The 19,331-nt window shown below is 57.3% G+C and overlaps 1 protein-coding gene across 4 annotated transcripts in view; it reads right to left on the bottom strand.

Moving 5' to 3' along the window:
- CTIF (cap binding complex dependent translation initiation factor) overlaps nucleotides 1-19,331 on the bottom strand; it is a 208,803-nt gene that overhangs the window by 64,377 nt on the left and 125,095 nt on the right. The window lies entirely within an intron of this gene.

Genomic DNA, 19,331 nt, shown 5'->3' on the forward strand with positions numbered 1-19,331 from the left:
CTATATGGAATCCTGGGAATGGGGTGCCCTGGTCCCAGAGCAGGGTTCTGAACCTTTCTAAACCTCCTCCCGGAAAGGGATGAGTCCGAAAATACTCAGCTTTCTCCTTCCCCGACCTAAAGGTCAGAGGGTCAGCCAGCCATTCATTTCCTCTGGGGGTTCTCACTTGGAGACCTTGAGAAGGGGGAGGTCCCACTCAAGGTCATACGAACTGTTCTCCCTGAGCCGTGTCTCCTGAACAGCAGTGTCTGGCTCCGAACCTCGCTGCCCGCTGAGATCCATCTCCTTCGGAGAGGTGAGAAAGACAGATGTCCCAGTGCGCAGAGCCGCCCGACCCCCTTCGCTGCTCTACCAGTCCCCTCTAGGGCCCTGCGAAGCTGCATGCAAACAGGAGCAGGGCAGGGAGGGGTGGGGGATTGAGAAAATACCATGTATAGCCGGGAGCCCTTCATCTTGACTGCAAACCTCCCTTTGGAAGAAAAGCAGACAGGGAGCAGACAGACGCGTGCTGTCTGGGAGCTGGAATGTGCGATGCAGCAACACAATCACACACACGTATCTCGCCCCTTCTTCCTTCCCTGGGGTGGGGGTGGGGGATTCCCAACCAAGAGAGGAGACCCAGGGGACCAGGAGCTAGGGCTTGTCACGGTCCCTTGCTACAACACCTGGTTTGGAGACAGCTGTATTTAAGGCCTAGGGCAGGGCCACGTGGCCAGCATTTAAGAGCAGCCCACAGGGAACAAATTTCCTTGTGAAAGCCCTTGCTGCTTCATGGTTTTTCTCTTCCGACAGATATGGGTCACCTCCCCCCCTCCCCCTCCCCTCTTCTCTCTCTTTTTCTTTTGATACTTCAGAACTGGTGTGGCCAAGTCCATCCCGTCTGTCCCTGCCCACTCATCCCTCACAAACACTAAGGTTGGGGGGGTGGGGGAGGGTCTCGGTCATCTGTCTCCTGCCGGTGCCCCTCACAGCTGCTCCCAGAGAGCCGGGAAACGCACCGTCCTGACCTCAGCTCCACCCCTCCCTCAATGGTCTGGAGGCCCCAAACAAAGTCCCATCCCCAGGGCCCCTCCCAGGCCGCCAGCTGAACCATAAGGATGGGCTGTGGTCCCCAGCAGGCCGCAGACTGAGTGACAGGGTGAGGGAAGGGAGATTTACTACACAGCAGGGAGGGAAGGGACTCAGAGGTCATCCAGTCCACTCGCTGCCCCCAAGCAGAAGGCTTTCATAGAGTCAGCCATGGCTGGCGGGGCCAGCGTGGGGTTGGGGTGGCACTGATCCCAGGAGACGGAGGAGGAAGGCCCCTGGGCTGTGCTGGGGTGAGGCTCAGGAGGGACGGCAGCTGGGCCGGTCCTTTCCGCCCCTCCGGAGTTGCACAGGGAGACTCTGTGCCCCTAGCTCTCCAATCTAGTGAAAAGCAGGCAAAGCCAAAGGGGAAGCACTCATTTAGGATGGCACCTCTCACTGATTCAAGCCCCCGGTCCTACCCTTCTTCTGCTCTGCCCTGGGCAGCCATGCAGCCCCTGCCGGGATTGTCGGCACACCTGGGATTTATGGAGGGCTCCCTCAGTGCCAGGCACCGCTTTCAATCCTGACAGGCCGCATCTCATTCAGCTCTGCTAAGGGCTCTATCAGCATCCCCATCACGTGGGGAAGGAAACAGACAGACAGATTAGGTCACTCGGCTAGAGGTGCGCCGCGCTGCGCCGGGAGTGGAGGAGCTGGGCTTTGAACCTGGGCAGGAATGCAGCTCTGACTCCAGCCAGGCTAGAAGCGGCTCCCTGCTGGGCTCACCAGGGCCCTACCAGAGCCGCTCCCCGTGATGCTTGGCTACGGGCAGAGCCAGGGGGCCCTGGCTCCTTGCAAAACCTGACTCGGGGGTAGAATTTTCTTTTTTCTTTCTTTCTCTTTCTTCCCTCCCTCCCGTCTTCTATTCCTTAATGAGCAAAGCTCCTAGAAAGGCAGAAGGAGGGCACGGAAGCCTCCTGGTCCTCACTCCTACAGGCTCCAAACCTCGTCTCAGCTATGGTGGCTTTAAGTGACTATAAAATGAGAAGAATTGCAGAAAGCGAGACCTGACCTGGTTTCATGAAGTGGTCTTGGTGAGCTTGATGCATGCCAAAGCCCCCCACAACGGCTGTCTGCATTCCTGGGGGCTCCAGGGGTGGGGGGAGCTCCTGGAAGCTCCAGGAGGTGGGGTGCAGGGTCTCCTGCCATGCACCCGGTCAGCCACCCTGCACAAACCTGCCATGTTTTCCACATTTATCTGAAATGGACCGGGTGTGGAAAATCGGGTTCTCCCATGTGCAGCAAATGGCCTAGGGCTAGGGGCCAATCTCTTTGGAATGTATTTATTGGGAAGAGCGGGAAGATATTGGAGGCAACCACTTCTGTAAAGTGAGAATGACAGCGGGGACCTCTCCAAGCGCGTATGGAGTGGCTCTTCCCGTGTACACGTGTTCAATCTGACCCTGGCGTCCTCCGCTCACGGAGCTGACACAGGAAATGAAGGGGTCCTTGCAGGCACTCAAGCTGGAAACTTGCCAAGCCCCTCAGAGCCAACCCTGAGAACATTCTCACGTCACCCCCTGACCTTTGGGTCCCACTGCCATTGCCTGAGGGAAGGTTCCAAGTCACACCTCTCCTCCCCAAAAGGGACATCTTGCTCCTCCCGAAGTGCTCGTCCTGCCCTCCCCTGTCACACCACAGAGGGAGATTGAAAATGCCAACCAGGAGATGTCACCTCCCTCAGAAACCTTCAATGGTACCCCGAAGACCAGAGTACAGGGCACCCACTGCTTGGCAGGGCAAATGGTGTCCCTCCCAACTTTGGTCTGGTCCTCCCTCCCCCCTTCTCTTCCCTCTGCCCCCAGTGCATACTACCTTCCAGTAATATCACCTCCTTTGCCTCTGCACACTATTCCTTCCTGCTTCTTGCCCACGTCTACGCTCATCTGTTAGCCCGGAAAATGCTCCTCCGCATACTTCTTCATTTGGTCCCCCTTGTGCCAGCCACCGAGACTCACCTCCAGCATGCTGTTCTCTGACCCGTGGCGTTTGACGGGCCCCCAGCCCGTTCTCCCTCTTCTAGGCTCTCAGACAGTGTGCGTGTGCCCCTAGGACAGCCCTTAGCAGCCAAATCCGCAGTTGCTGGTTCGCCTGCCCGATGACGAGGAACCCAGTGACAACAGACAGACTGCCCCATTTGTCCACCAGCACCCTGCCTGGCACGTAGTAGCTGCTCAGCTAACGAATGAACACATCTCTGTGTTGCAAAGGCTGTCAACCACTGCACATGGGTCCGTGTGAGATGGTCAGAGACCCTGTGTGTGTCCGAGAGCGAGGAGCGGGGGGACGTCAGGCCGCTGTGTATGCTGGCGGAGTGCAGTGTGTACAGTTATCCCAGGTAACAGGGGTCGGTATTTCCGAGCGCGACAGTCAGCATGCTGGGTTTGGTAGGAGACAGCCGCCGCAGCTTCTCTGGGTGTCCCCAGGCCTGCAGGGGCAGCGGCAGCCCACAGTGGCAGCTGGGACACTGCATTCCCAGCCATGTGGGAGGAAGCATCTCCAGCCGGGAACACAGAGCAGGTGGGCTGGGCTTAAAACCCAAGCTGCCAAGCTGCAAAGGCGTGTCAGGCCGAGACACGTAGCCCCAGGTTCGGGAGTGCCCTGTCCCAGAGCCCCGGGCTGTACCCCACCCGGCGGGCCTTGCAGGCCTGGGCTTCCCCACGCACAGACAGCTGGATGTCCTGCCGCAGGTGTGCTGTTCTGGACATCAACTAGGGGGCTGGGCGCAGGCACCAGGATTTCTTGGATCAGAGAGGTCTGAGGGTTGCCAGTGTTTTATTTTACTAGGGATGTTTTTTTAAAAAAGGTTTCATCCATCATTTCATAAAAGAAAGGACAATCTAATGCCAAGAGAGGAGGAAGGATGCAGTCTCGGAATAATGGCCAGTCCTTCCTTGGGGGGCCAGGTGGCGAATCCCAGCCGTACGGGTACAGCGCCCTGTGCAGACCAGCTTTGGTCTGGCACCCGGGACTGGTGCCTGGGAACCACTCAGCTAAGGGCCCCTCGGCCTGTCCCCATGGGGGACGGCCTGTGCGGTACCTGTGCGGTACCCACGTCTAACAGGCCTGTCTCCAATTCTTCTTCATTCGGTGGAGAGGAGGGCAGGGGCAGCACACCGCGTCACTCACTAACGGGTTAGGACATAGGACAGGTGAAGGTTAATCGGAGGAAAAGGAGAAAACCCTTTTGTAGTTGGGGGTGTTCTGGGAAGGCAGGTCAGGGCAGGGGGAAAGGGCCTACCAGGCAAAGCGCCCCACTTCCCAGGCCTGCCCTGGGCTGGCTCTTGTTCCCTCCTGGCTCTGGTGGTGTGGTGGCCAACGGAGGGAGGGGGCAGCAGCTGCCCTGGGCCGCAGGCGCCAGGCATTCCTCCCGTAAGCCTCACACACGGCCCCGGCCCCGTTTATAAGGCACTGGGAGCCAAGGAGTCTGTGTGGCCCCGCCAACTCAGCCCAGAGGCTCAGAGGAGGGAACCCAAGCCGGAGGCGAGGCTGAGCCGCTCCATGCCAGCCCCAGGCGCTGTCGCCTACAGTTCCCAGAGCCCTTGGCACCTGACCTGTGGCCCTCTGGGTGCCCAGAAGCCCCAGGATCTGGGCCAAGGAAGGGGAAGGCGGAGGCTGAGAGGGCCTCAGGGGTGGGTGGCGTTCACACCCCCAGGGAGCTGTAACACTGCTCTCAGCCTAAGAGCTCATCACCCCTGCAGGCTCCTTCCTCCACTTTCTATCCCAGAGGGGCTGATTTCCAGGTCAGGATGGGGAGGGGCAGGGGATAGGGTGACCTGGCTGCCTTGGACAGTGGAGGTTAAGAAAGGAAGGCAGAGTTACCCCTCTTCCCTCTGCAACAGCTAGAACTTTACCCTCCAGGTAAAGCTTCACCAAGCTTCCCCTGTCTCCCTGGAGACATGCATGGAACCCAGGCCACCTTCCATGCGAGTCAGCAGACCTGGGACCCACTCCTCTGCCTGCAGAGAGGCTCAGAGGGGCTGCGCCCTCCCTCCTGCCCTGAGCCCAGCTTCTCGAATGGAACCTATGACCCACCACCACCCCTCCGGAACCTTCCACAGCCCACTGCCTCCCACGGCTCACTGTCGTGTTCCTACGACCCAAGTCTTTATTCGCTGGCCTGAGTCGACACAAAGCAATTTTAATCATGACAACCATTCATGCGGCACTTCACAGTTTACGAACTTTTCACATCCTTATTTTATAAGATCTTTCCACCCCTCCTGTGTGATATGCAGGGCAGATATAAATAATCCCCATTTTATAGCCGACGAGACTGAGAACCAGAACTAGTGCGGGGACGTATCCAAGTTCGTATGTGAAGTCAGTGATACAGTCGAGACTGAAACTAGGCCTTTTAACCGTTTGCACTGCACCCACGAAGAATGTTCCTTCTGGCCAGCCCCACTCCCCCTCCTACTCTCTGGTGGGGGTGGGGGGAGCAGGAACATGGAGAGGAACACAGCCCGAGGGGGAGGGGAGGGAGAACCACATGTCTCCTCTCCCAGGCCCTGAACCCTGCTGCTGGCTCCATAGGTCACTTTCACAACCCAGGACAAAAATCTCACTAGATACGGCCTCAGACCGGCTGGCTCCAGCCACCCTGGCCGGCAGACGCAGACGCACACAGACACACAGAGCCGGGGCTGTGTTATCTCTCTCCGCAGACCGTTTCCTACACTTCTCAAACAGCAGATTTCTTCCAGCCTGGCCGCTTCTCCAGTCACCACCCACAGCCACTGGCCCCTGGGACCCAGCCAGGTCCCCTAGACGGTGACGCCGAGTCCCTGCTATCAGACAGTCGCCTCTGCCCCACCAGCCACCGCCCCCAGAGTTCCCTGGAAATGTCCCTTCTGTAGGCCCGGCCCCCACTGCGACGCAAGGCTTTGTCTGGACACACAGCTGACTTGTGTTTGCAGGGACAGACAGGGGCTGGCGCTGGGGCCAGAGCCAGGAGGCACGGGGAGAGCAGAGCAGACGGGGCGGGGCGGGGAGGGGGGGACACAAAGTCCAGAGAACAAACTTTTGCAAGCAAGCCCTCTGGGGTCGTTTGGGAGCCTGATAATAAGGAGGGGGCTTGAAAAGCCTGAAGCTCCAAAGCTATGCCAGCTGGGAAGGGGTGGGAGGAGAGAAGGGAGCCCAGGGACTGGCAAAGGGATAGAAGGAGCATGGGAGCCTGTCCGCATTCCCCTCCCTCAAGCCCCACCCCACCACTCTGGGGCCCCTTAGGTACACAGAGGGAGCTCAATAGATGCTTGTTAAGCCGAACTGGCCTCAGGCCACCTTGCCCCCGCAGGGCTCTCCTTCTAACCAGCTCTCCAGAAGGCTGCCTCTTCTGTCCGGGCCAGAGGGAGAGGAAGCCCGCAGGGAGCCAGCTGCCATGTGCCAATGTGCCACATTTTCAAACTTCCCTTTTATAAAAGGCACAGGAGCCAAGGTGTCTGTGTGGCCGGGCACATTCGCGGGGAGGGCATGTGCGTGACCCCCAGGCAGCCGCGGAGGTGTGCGTGGGAATGCACTGTGTTAAGTGTCCCTCGCCTTCCAGCAGCAACCCCCTCCCGCCCCCCATGACCTTTCCCATTTTGAACCTTCAGCTACTTAACCTGATTCTGAAATGAAGCCACAGCTGCTGAAACTCATAGAGGTCGTAATAAATCAAGTCGTATGGGGGGAGTTTTAAAAAAAAGAAAAGGCATGGCAGCGGCAGCAAAGATGGCTTTTCACAGCGTGGCTCTTTCTCTGGGGTGACACTCTGGGCAGCGTGCCGGGGAAACCTTAGAAGGGCTCCTCTGGGACTGAGCAGCCCAGACTAACACCCCTGGGTCCTCCCTGCTTCATAATTGAGAGCATTAGGAATGAGACAGCACACAGGCTCGCTCGCTCGCTCTTTCCTTTCCCCTTTGCAAGCCTGAGGTCCTGTCCTCTCAGGCTTGGTGACCAGTGAGGAAGGGATCCTTGAAAGGTCCCACCACCTCTCCTCCAGCCTAGACAGAGGACAGTAACACAAGGCCCCATCAGAGACATGACCCACTTCCTCCAGGCTTCCATTGCATTCACCAGGACCCACTTTGACCCAGAGCTGAGCCTCTAGCCCTCCCGGGGTCATCACATAGTGACAAATCAAACAGAACTGAGTTTTCTTCTTCCCTTTGCCTTTTTCCATGAATCACCAGGGAGACAGACTGGAAAGCAATTGTGGGGACAACCACAGAGGAGAAGCTGAGGCTGGGTGGGAGGACAAGGAGCCACCTTGTTGCCACTCGTCTGTAGTGTGGTGGAGAGGGGCACCCCTGCCCCCTGTCCCTGCTGAGGCAGGCAGGGGTCGGTGGACCCCAGAGCTCTGGTCTGGAAACTGTTGTGAGCTGACCGCGAGATCACTCAGCTCCTGTCTAGTCTGGTCACACTGTCATTCAAAGGTGCCTTCTTAGCTCATTCCCTGCCACCGGTCCCCTAATACTTGACCCTACTCTGCCCCCCAAAACGAATACACTTCAGCCAACAGAGGCACTGGGGGGCCGTACATTCGGAGGAGGCAGGGGTCCTGTTCTGCTTCTGTCACTGAGCGGCTGTGTGACTTCAGGTGGATTTCCTAAGCTTTCTGGAACTTTCTGTACCCATGCATACAGTGGGACTATCAACATCCACCTCACAAAACCCTAAAGGGTAGCCAGGATGCAGTGTCTGCTCGCAGCCAGTGCACCCTGAATGCCTGTACAGTGACTGCCCAGCTCAAAGGGAGGGGGAAGGGGCCTCCAGCTGGACACCTGATAGGAACACCCAGTCATGGTGGAGTGAGCGCTACGCGGCCTTGCCGCAGACGTCTGGAAGGGACCCTCAAACCGGGGTTGCCGGACTCAGGGCTGGGCCTCCTGAGGGGCTGGAAATTGCAGGATGGTGGCTTTGTGGCAGAGTTTCATCATATGGCTTCAATCCTCCCAGTGGGAGAGCCCCCAAGATGCCAAGATGGCCAGCCTTGCGTGCTGGCGCCCCCTGCAGGCCGCTCTGCACACAGGCGGGCACGGATTCTGCAGACCAGGCAGGAGGGCAAGAAGGAGCCGGACCTCATAACGCACCTCCCCGCGTCCACACCCCCTAGGCATCTGCAGGATCTGCTGGGCTCTGCTCCTCGCTGGTCAACCCACGGACCCATAAGTCAGCAGTGGGTAATTACCATGCACTCTGTGTGCCCAGGGAGTTGCCTCCGGAATAACAGACAGAGCTGGCAGGGACTTTGGATTTGCCCTTCTGCCCCCTTTACTTTATAGGTGAGGAAGCCACCAGATGGCTGGGAGGGCTGACCCGAGGTCCGCCAGCTGGAGAAATGCAGGGCAGGAGCTAGAACCCAGCCGGCTGGAGCCTCGGGGCCGCCTCCATCACACCTCCAAATCCCCTCCTGAGCAACGCCCTGTCTACTCTTCCTGCCCCTAGGCGACTCCCAAATATTTTCCAGGCTCACCTCGGTCCCAAACCCCCACGCAACCTCCACAACCCCAAGTTGCCCAGGGCGCTGAGTGGGCCAGACATAAGGAGCCAGGAGCCCCGCTGCCCAGTGGGGAGGTTGGCCTCTAGACTAGAGCAGGACCCTGAGGCCCAGAGCGGGTGGAGCTAGGCCAGACACTGGCTTTGGACTTCTGTCTCCTGCTCTTCCCCTTGAGGCAGGCCAGAAAATATGTCCTGGGGGAGCGGGGGAGCTTCAGTAGAGGAGGGGGAGGTAAGTAAGGGCAGCAAGGCTTGGTGAGACTGCCTGGCCCCATGGCCTCACCCTCGGCCCTGCTTCTGGCTCCCTGTGGGCTAACAGGCTGCGGTGGGGGGAGGGGGGTGAGGTGAAGGGGTGGGGCAAGAAGATAGCAGGGCGCTGTGGTCCGCACGGAGAGAAGCTTGTGGGCACCCACCTCCAGCCTGCTCCTGGGAGCAGCTGATCCCTAAGGAGGGGCTGAGTGAGCCCTCATGAGGTGGGCACCTGGGACCCTGCCCATGACTGCCAGGCCCCCTACCATCTGCTTCAGTGATGCCCTGGGGTCCCAGGCTCCCCAGCAGGGGGCCGGGGCCCCAGATATGGTGGCTTTCCCTGCCCTTGCCCAAGGCTGGCAGGGAGCATGCTACTCTTGAAGGAGAAGTTTTGGGTCTGGATTAAAACCATCGTGGCTTGCAATGGCGAGAAGCAGGTTCCAGCAGATGAAAGTGCCAATGGGGTGACTGTGGCCCGGGGTCGCCGCCTGGCTTGGGCAGCCTCACACTGGGGCTTGCTGACGCTGGTGGAGCCCCCCATGCTTCCCAGACACCCTCGGCCAGGCTGTCAGGGCACCAGCTGCCTCACCCCTCCCAGGATTCCCCATACAATTGCAACCCCACAGGCTCTTCTCATCTACAGGCCTTTGCTTTGGCTCCTTCTTCCTGTTCTCCTCTGGCTCCCGAAATCTGGCCCCTTCTTTCATGCTGCCTCCTCCAGGAAGCCTTCCCCAGCTGCAAGCACTTAAAGGGCTTACCCCCTTCTCTGACTTTCCTTAATGGCTCTCTGGTTAGGCTGGCTTTGACCCTCCAGAAGACTTTAACTGTCTGGTAGAGGCCAGTGCCCCTGCTTCACTGGGATCTAATGGTGCTGAGCACGGGGCACCCATCAGGGCCTACACGCCAGCCCCAGGGCCCCTGAGACGGCTATTTCTGTGGCAGGATCCCAGCGCTATCCATGATGCATCATCTGAACCCCAAGTTCTAGCACAAGCTGGTGGCCCCCGGGCTTGTAGAAGGTCTGGGCGTGGGGAGAGCCTCTCCTGGGAACCGTGATGAATGGGATCCCTCAAGGACAAAAGGAAAAGCGTGATTTTACAACATGCAGAAGTTCCTCTTGGGGAAGGAGCCCTAAGAGGACACAGATGAAATGATATGTGTCCTGAGAAATTCTAACAATGATTATGTCTGTGGGGTAAGCGGGTGTAGGACACAGGTATTATGACCCCATTTAATGGGAGAGTAAGTGGAAGGCGGCTGGAATTCAAGATCTGCCCTAAGTCGCCAGCTGACTGGTACCGGAACCAGGGTTAGACCCTGGACCGGGTGAATGGGGGGGCGGACCTGGGCTTTATCAATCACTGATTTCTTCTGCCACGTGGCCATCTCTGTGGCCTACATGCAGGATTCCAAGTGACTCTGCTTCTATCCTGCGTTAGACATACTATTCCTTTAATCGGGTTTTTTTCAGCGTCCAGAGCAATGCAATGACTGTCGTCTGACAGCGGTCAATGGCAAGCGTGAGGCCACCACTCAGAGCTCTGATTTACAGGCAGCCACGCAAGAATGCACTTATCCCAACCGCAGATGGACGTGCTTTAGCTGCAGCCCAGCTGCCCCTGAATACCGCCTATACTACCCCTGCTTCAGCATCACACCTGCTCCGAGGTGGAGCAGGGCACTATATAGTAGTGCCTTGGCCCCAAGACTTGGTCCCCAAGTCTTGCAGATGATGTAGGAACGCACATCTGTCTGGAACGTGCTCAGTAATAGGGGGGATGTCAAGACAGGGATGATCGGTGAGCCAAGCAGCTTCCCCAGGGCCCCTTGTATTGCCTTCTGCACCGTGGGCTGCCTGGGGTCTGCTTGGTAGCCACCTGGAGGGGAGCTGGGAAGACTTCTGTCCACTTATGGGCACCGCCTATTTGCCTGGGGAGATGGAAGCCAGCTGCCCCCCAAAGCAGCAAGCTCACGACAAGTGTGACACTCTTGCTGGCTGTTGACATCATTGTCCTGTCATCTTCTTTCCATCCCCTCAATTCTCTCCGCCCCACTCCCATACTCCTTAACTTTTGATGAGTCACTCTTGTCCACGCCAGGCATCCAGAACACAGCCAGTGCACGTGGGTCCGGGGACGGGATGGTGAGGGGAAGCTGCGCCAGCAGCAGCACTGTGGTCACCCAGAACTGCTGGGTCTCTAACGTGAGAGATTTCCAAGCATAACATCTTGGTCCTTCTTCATGAAGTCCCAACCATTCTGTTCCATCTTACGGACCTCCTCCAACTCTCCACTCACACCCCTGATTCCAGGCCAGGTGGTGTCCCCACTGTCCCTTATTTGCATCGTTTCTTTGGGTCTTGGCTCATTCTATCTCCCCCATCAAAAAACAACTTCCCAGAAAATAGCTGGGCAGTTCCTGAAAAGTTAAAAGTAGAATTTCCATGTGATTCAGCAATTCCCCTTCTAGGCATATACCCACCAAACAGACACTCGGATACACATGTTCCCAGCGGCGGGACTTACAATAGTCAAAGGAGGACACAACCCAAGCGTCCCACGATGAATGAATGGAGAGCCAAAATGGGCAGATCCACACAGCGGAGTGTTACTGGGCCGTGACAAGGAAGGATGTTATGACATGTGGTACCACGTGGATGAACCTTGAAACCACTTTGCTAAGTGACCTCCACCAGACACACATGGGCAACGATCTTATGGCTCCATGCATGTTTGGCCTGCGTAGAGCATGGGAGTCGTGGAGATGGGAGGTGAGAAGCTGGGGGTAATATCTGGTGGCCACGGGGCTTCTGTTTGGGATGATGGGAGGTTCTGGGGGTGGACAGTGGCAGAGGGGGTGCAACCTCATGGTTGTCCTTGGAGCCACTCTTATGTCCTTAAACGTGGTTCAAGTGGTAAATTTCATGTTGCATATATTTTATCACAATAAAAAAGGCCAAAGATAGAAACCCAACCAAACCAAACAGGCCAACAATGACACTGTTCTTCCCGCTCTCCTTCTCGGCCCCTCTTGCTGAGTCCAGGTCCCTTGGCAAGCTTCTGTCACTCTTCTGGACCACACGGCGGGGGCATCTGAGTTCCACGAGCTACAGGGAAGGGCAGTCTCCGTGGGGCCTTGTGAAGCCTGAGTGCAGAGGAAGAGCTTGGACAGTGACTCAAGACTACTGACTTCTCTCTGAAGGAATGACCTTCCGCCATCCCCTCCCTGCCCAGAGACTGCAGCTCTTCCTTGGTGGCGGCTGGTAGCGAGCAGTTACATAACCTGCGGGGAGATTTTTTCCATCGGGCTGGGCAGTGCCAGCTTTCCAGAGGCGGCCACGGCAGGTAGAGGCGCCCTGTCTGGGCTGGCCGTGCCTGGGCAGGGCAACGAGGCTGTGATCTGGAGTGGCTCAGCATAGCTCAGATTCCCAGCGGGGCCGGCCACTCGCTGAGCTGCGGGGAGGATCTGCCATCTCCCGCTGGCCTGGCTCTGGGAAGGGGGAAGGACGAGGTGCTGGGGGTGAGCTGCCAGCCAGCCAGGGGTGACCCTCTGGGGCCTGGGACACCTGAGCTGGCCTTCTCCGATAACCCACTTATCTACAGTGCCTGCCTCGGCATGGCAGCCTCAGACAGGGAAGTGCCCGGCCAAGTTCTATCAGGGATTTAGCAGGGAAAATGAAGCCGGGGTGGGGGGTGCGGTATGTAGGGGGGAGGACACGGCCTGGCAAGGGACATGGGTGATGGCAAAACAATTTCTGACTTGGGTAAAGCTTCCCTGGCCCAGAGACGGGTGGGAGCAGAACACTGAACTGTCTCCTTCTGCTGTCACCAGTGCTCCTTTGTCCCCGCTGGACTGAGCTCCTGGAAGCACAGTGGCAAGGACCCACTATGTGCTGGCATGGTGGGGTGGGGGCACAAAGATGACAAGAACAGTCTTTGCTCTCAAGACGCCAGGGGACACGGCCTCTGACAAGAAAACCTTCACGGGCAAGCTGCGGCTCTGGGCTCCTTCTGGGACTTACCAAGGGCCCATGATCATTTTCTCTCCTCTGCTTGTTTTCTGATTAAAAATTCAAAATGCGTTTTCCCTGTTCAGGTCACGGGCTGCTTCTGTCCCACCCAGCACAGCATTCCGGAATTGAACTTAGCGTGTTCGAAAGCCACCATGCCTTCCCAGCATCCCCTCCCCCCCGCCATGCCACCCCAAGCTGAACAATCTGAGACACCGGGGGCCTCAAGTACAACACGACGACTTTGGACAGTACCCCACCCGCACAAACTGCACGGAGACCAGAGGGATGGGTGGATTAGCAGTGACGATACACAGGCAGGCTGGGCCAGGGGGCAAGATACGCAGCAAAGGCGCAATAACGGGTTTGTTGAGGAAGAAATGGGATTGGAAGAAAGAAGGCACCATCCACTCATTCCAAAGCCAGGGTGGCCAACAAGTGTGTCCCTGCTGGTTCTGGTAGGGAGGACGAGGCTCTCCCTGCCGCAGTAGCTGTGCCTGCCGCGGACTCTGATGCCAAAGTTCAAGCTCTTGGGACAGCCGGTCTCCCATGGTGTGGGAGGCAGGCCTCGCTGGTGCCCACCATCGGGGGACTATGTCTGCAGCTCCCCAGGCCCTCACAGGGCAAGAACTTGAGGACAAGCAGGCATAATGACTCAAGGTGCTCGCACTCTGGCCAACAGAGGGGTCACTTTTTTTTTTTTTTTAAAGAAAAAAAGACCTTTTGTGGGTCTTTGCAATCACCATCCACACTCTGCCTGCGGGGTAAGTGGTCTACACTGCCGGCAGCCCTTTGCTTTATCCCCTCTTGATTCTAGCAACCAGTGGAGGGTAACTGGGGGTGGGCACAGCCCTGGGCTTTGCTCAGGCTCTGGAATGCACAGAACAATGTGCTTCCATCCCTGGGTACGCCTGGCTTGGGCCAACAGTAAAATTAGTTTCCATGCCTGGAGCGCACGTCGGCTCAGCGGTGGGTGCGCAGAAGTGAGGGAGGTCCGAGCAGAGAGCGGGAGCGAGGGGGAGAACAGGCGTCACCTCAGGAATGGCAGTTGTGTGGTTCGTCTGGATAAAGCCAGTGGAGATGTGAAGGTGTTTCCTCAGACACCCTCAGCCCCCCACTGGCCCAGAAAGCCCAACTCTGAGACGGCTGGAAATGCAGGGGGATTATACTGGAACGGTGGATTTTGGAATCCCCACTGATAGCTTTAGGAGACAGATTCCTCATTCTCTGAACTTTCTAACCCTACAGCTTATCTGTGGGGGGGGGCATGGGAGCCCCCAGGAGCTGGGGTGCTGGACTAACAGCCCCCATTCAGCCCCATGACGTTGGGTAAGGCTTGTAGCTTTCCCAAGCCACTTTTCTCATCTGTAAACATGGGGCAGGGCTCCTACCCTGGAACCCAGCTCAGAGAGAGAGTCTTGACACTCACACACGGAGTGCTCGGGGGTGGAGGAGTACATCACACACAAGGGAGCACTGGGACCTAAGACGGAGGGCTCCATCCTTCCCTTCCAAGAATTTCCTGAGCACCTACTATGCCCAAGTCATGACGCCAGCAGCTGGGGACCGATGCCAACTCATCCAGGACTCCTGCTCTCAAGGAGTTTACACTTAGAGCTGGTTACAATCCCAAGGTTAGCCCCTCACCCATTCTCCCTGTAAAAGATGGGAGTTAGGAACTCCAGATTGTGGATGAAGAGGAACAGGTCTGATTTTCCTGAAGCCTTGCGATAACCAGGAGAGAAGGAAGTTCTCTCTGATAAGTGCCATTTGAAGGATGGCCCAGGGCCTCTGCCCCAAGCCAACAAATGTGGGACCAAGACAGGGGGCAGAGGATGGGAGAAACGAGGCAAGAGTAGGGTGTACGTGTCCCACCAGCCCTGGAGATGTATCTTACGTTTCTGATGTACTGATGGGGCAGCCAGACCAGGAAAACTTCAGTGTGCCTTTTGGGCCTAAAACCCATAGTTAAAATCCAGAGACCCCCTAAAACCCCTGGCACCACTCAATGGAGTTTCCACATATCAAAAGCCCCAAACACAGTGCCAACTGGTGACCCAGCCAGAAACTCAAGGATTTATCTGTTCTCTAGCTTGAGGCCAGGTTTTTTTTGTTTTTTTTTTTTTTTTTTTTTTGAAAGAGACAATCTTATAGAAGGTGCTGGTGGAGAGCAATTTATTTTGAAATCTGGTCATATGCCAGATTCCGATTTGGTGTTTTTTTTTTTTTTTTTTGTCTCCCCCCTAAACTCCTGCCCCACAACAGCCCTGCTGTGTTTACGACTTGAGTTGAGATGAGTTCTTCTTCTTTTTTTTTTTTTTCAAAAAAGGTATCGCATCCTTCTGTTAGATGTGTTGTTGGCAACGGTTGCTAGGGAGAGCTGGGGTCAGTTACAGACACACTGATGCCTGCTCTAATAATACTTTGCTCTGCATAGCTCAGATGCAGACACCTCTTGGCTAAACAGGGCACGCACATTTCAACAGAGGAGGGCTTGAACTTGTACTGCCCAGGCATACCTCCGCGAAGGAGCACTCCCGGAGCCCAAGTGGAAGGCCTGGGGTGGTGACAGGGTAGTGCCGGGCGGAGGAGGCTCAGGCCTCCAATGCTTCTCATTCCAGAGGTCCCATAAAAAGAGGCACAGTCATTCTTCCCTGCCTCGTGAAGCTGGAGCCTCCTCCGCCACACCCCATTATCATCCCACAATTTCCGGGTAAGGATCAAGGCCGAGAGTTTTGGTAACTTCTGTCACCCGGGGGTCCTGGGCACCCCACATTCCCCTGGAAGTCAGAAAGCATCAAGGCACATGCTCCAGTGGGTGTGGGACCCAGCAAATGTGAAGTCAGGAGTTGGGTGGGAGGGGGTGGAGGGACGCACACTAGGCCGTGAAGCCGATCGCCTCCCCAGCTTTACCAAGTGGCCCAGCCTCTGGCACACCCAGGCCATGTGGGTTTAGAGTGAGGTCCTTTTTCTAAAACACGTGATAGCTGCTCCGACATATATCTGAGGCCAAGAAAGAGCAAAAGGACACAGGGAGACAAGCTGAGGACAGAGAGGAACAGGGCCAGCGGCGAGGAGAGGCACCTTGGGGCTCCTGCCTGGTTGACTTGGTTAGTGAGGAGCTGCTCCTGGAGGAACCCCAAAACGATGACAAGGAATGTGAGAAAGGGTCCCCCAGATGGTCTAGAATGGCTTCCTCATGGCCCAGGGGGGATCCTGAGGCCAGACAAAGTGAAGGGACCGGCTTAGATGCCATGTCTCCTGCTTTGGTGTTCACTCCTTGGCTCAGGCTCTGCGTCCTCCACGCTACTCAGCAAAGAGCCCAGTACCTGCTACAAATTTCTTGACTGGCTCATGGGATGACAGGCAGGGCCAGCTGGTTCATAAGGGACAATGGTGGCACAGTCAGGTCATTTCTGGACTGTCTACCTCCTGAGTGGTGCTCACCTGTCTACACTGCAGCATCACAGGGGAGATCTTTCAGACGGATGGCCAGCCTGTCCCTGGAGAACCTAATTCAGCTGGTTCAGGCTAGGACTCCTGCAGTGGTATGCTCCTCTCCATATGATTCGAGCAGGCAGCTAGGCTGAGAACCCCTGGCCTACAGAAAACCTGGTGGCTGGAACTGAGTGTTCCCAGGCCGCATCCCCACTGCTGACAAGCACACCAATAAAAGTCTGTGACTCAGTGGGCCCATCTATGACACTGACCCATCACCCACAAACTGGCAGTCACCCAGTACAAGGCCTTGTGACTCAAAGTGTCAGGTCCCTGGGCCCACAGCACCCACATCACCTCGGAGCTCGTCAGACCTGAGAATCTCAGGGTGCACTCAGAACGAGGGGATCAACATCTGCATTTAAATTAAGTACCATGCGATTCAAAAGCACATTCGAGTTGAGAAGCACCGATCTGGTGAGAAACACTGATCTAACGCTCGGTGCGTAATAGACATTTAAGAAATTCCACTGTTTAATAAGTGGAATTTTATTTACAAGAACATGGAGAAAAGGACCATATTTAAGGCAAAACGACTTGGTTTTGATGTAAGAACTGAAGACCATTCTTGAGCTGTGGGATTGGGGACGGGTCCATTGAAACCCCATTGGCTTAGGAGGGGAGTGCTTCTGGGCTCCAGGAGAGCACAATGCTGAGTCTCTGGCTGGGAAGGGTTAAAGGTCCTCTGACCTCCCTTTGGCCCCACTGAAGAGGTCTGCACCCCGGAGGGGCAGGGAGCCCTCACCCCTCTTCCAGAGAGTCCCCTACAGCAGAGCCTGCCCCTCTCCCCCACGCTGCCAGCTCCCACTGCCGAAACCCAGGCAGCAAAAGCAGTCGGCCAAGGAGAACACCGTACAAAGCCGGCACTGGGACCTGTGTTCATAGCGTACTTCAAACCCTGGGCCCCACTGCAGCCAGCATCGCTAAGCCGGGCCTCTGATGTGGAGGCAGCAGCCCAACTGGCCACATGAGGGGCATCTCAGAGGCCACCGAAGTGACCGGCTGGAGATCCAGAGGCGGGGGGCCGGGGCTTGAGTATGAGTATGAGCTGAGTATGAGCCATGCGAGGAGAAAGGGAAGGAAAGGGCTCTGGCGGCTGGAGGCTGTCTGCCGGGAGAGGAACACGAATCAGGTTTGCCAGAAAATGAAGGCAAGTCAACCAAGACCCCGCTGTGGGGGTGAAGAAGGGAAGTCGGGTTTGATAAGCCATGTCCATTTCCCTCTTTTCTAGTACCTTGTGAGTCCTGGGTGGTGAATGGCCACGATTCTTGGAAAGCTCACTTCATTCAATCTGCCGCCTCCCCAGTGCCAGGGAGAGGCAGTGGGGCCCAAGGGGCCCCGAGCGGACCCACCAATGAGGGAGCTTCCTCTGGGCCTCGTGATTGGGGAGCCGGTCTGTCAGGAGCTCCCGGGCAGCCCCAGGCCGGCACATCCAGCCTGTCCGAGGGGCCTTGAGAGTGAGGGTCCAGCTCAACCCCTCCAGGGCCCTTTCTCCTTGGCTTACACAGAAGCTGGGGCTGTAGGTGGTGAATAGGGGGTCCGTGGGGGCCTACGGGGGACGCTTCGATTTCTCAGTACCTGATGCCACAGATACCCTACCCAGGCAAATAGCAGATGGGGACTGAGAGCCCTCCTCCACCCCAGGAATGAGGTAGCCTCAGTAGGGCTGGGTCTCCTGGGCTGGCTCCCAAAGAACCATCACTGAGCCATAGCGTGGGGTGGGCGGAAACAGCCAGGACTGTTTCTGGCAGCGGCAGGGCCCAGGGAAAGTGAGGTGGAGGCAGCTCCTGTGGGGCCCCTCGCGCGCCCCCTCAAGGCCCCCGACTATCTCCAGCAGCATCAACCTGGAAGACCCGTGGAGGAGGGTCAAGCAGCCGGGCCAAGTACTTCCCGGCGGGAGCAGCAGAGGCCCAGTGCCAGATGCTGACCGCTGAATCGGGCTGAGAAGCCCTGTGTCCCGGCTCTCGGTTTAGTGCCCTCGCCCTGCGCTAGTGTTTGCCAAACTGTGTCTCTTGACACACTAATTGGACACGACGTTATTAGCCGGGGGATGCGAAGAGGACTCGCGGAGTTCGGCGGGGCCAATAGGGTTCCCTTCCTGCTGTGCTAAGTCAGTCCACTCTGCGGCTGATGGAGAGGCGGCTGTGCCACTGAACCCCTTCTGTGGCTGAGCCTGTCCCAGGACGGATGCCCTGCCGGACACTGTGGGCAAGGCTGGTCTGACCACAGGTCATTGGAAGAAGCGCCTGACCCGGGCAGGATCCTGGGCGGGCCCTGCGGCCAGCGGCCCTTCCCGGCTGGGTGGGTCTTGTCCCCACACCCTGGATGTCTGCCTGCCACCAGCTCCGACCACCAGGCTTCTTGGAGCTGGCAGCCATTGTCTGCAAGTCCTGGCCTATCCTGGCCTTCCTCTGGAAAAGAACAAAAGCCAAAGCCAAAGGCCGACCCTGTCCCTCACTACCCCCCCCCACGTACGTGGCAGACAGGCTACTCTCCGCCGCCACCGTCCACACTCTCCCAGGACATTCCGGCCTGTGAGGAACATGCCCGATGTGCAAATCCCTCAGGTAATGCGGGAATTCGTCACCAGGGGAGTGTGGGCGATCCAGGAATGGGAACCTGATCGCGGCCTGGAGCTGGAAAGAAGCTGCTGGGGCTGGCTGGCGAGGGCTCAGGTTACAGTGAGCAGACTCCCCAGGAAGAGGGAAGGACAGCAGGCGTGGAGCCCTTCGGGCAGCACACAGAGGGGGCTCCCTCCTCCCTGTCTTTTGGGGAAGAGACAGCAGACTTTGAACCAGCTGCTTAAGACTGGCGTGACCACATGGTTTACGCCTGGTGTTTGGGTGTGATTATGGACAAAGCTCCTGTGCCCCTCAGAAGCGCTGTGGCTTGGAGGACCTCTTCTACGCTCACCCTTGTTCACACAGACCTGCGGCGGGTGGGGTGGGGTGGGGTCTCTTTCTATTCTGGAACTCTGTGCTCACAACTTCCAGGCTCCTGTCTTGCCCTACCTGGCCTGGAAACTCAG

The sequence above is a fragment of the Lontra canadensis genome, unplaced genomic scaffold (assembly GCF_010015895.1).
Source record: "Lontra canadensis isolate GAN:19392208 unplaced genomic scaffold, GSC_riverotter_1.0 scaffold82, whole genome shotgun sequence".
NCBI classification, from domain to species: domain Eukaryota; kingdom Metazoa; phylum Chordata; class Mammalia; order Carnivora; family Mustelidae; genus Lontra; species Lontra canadensis.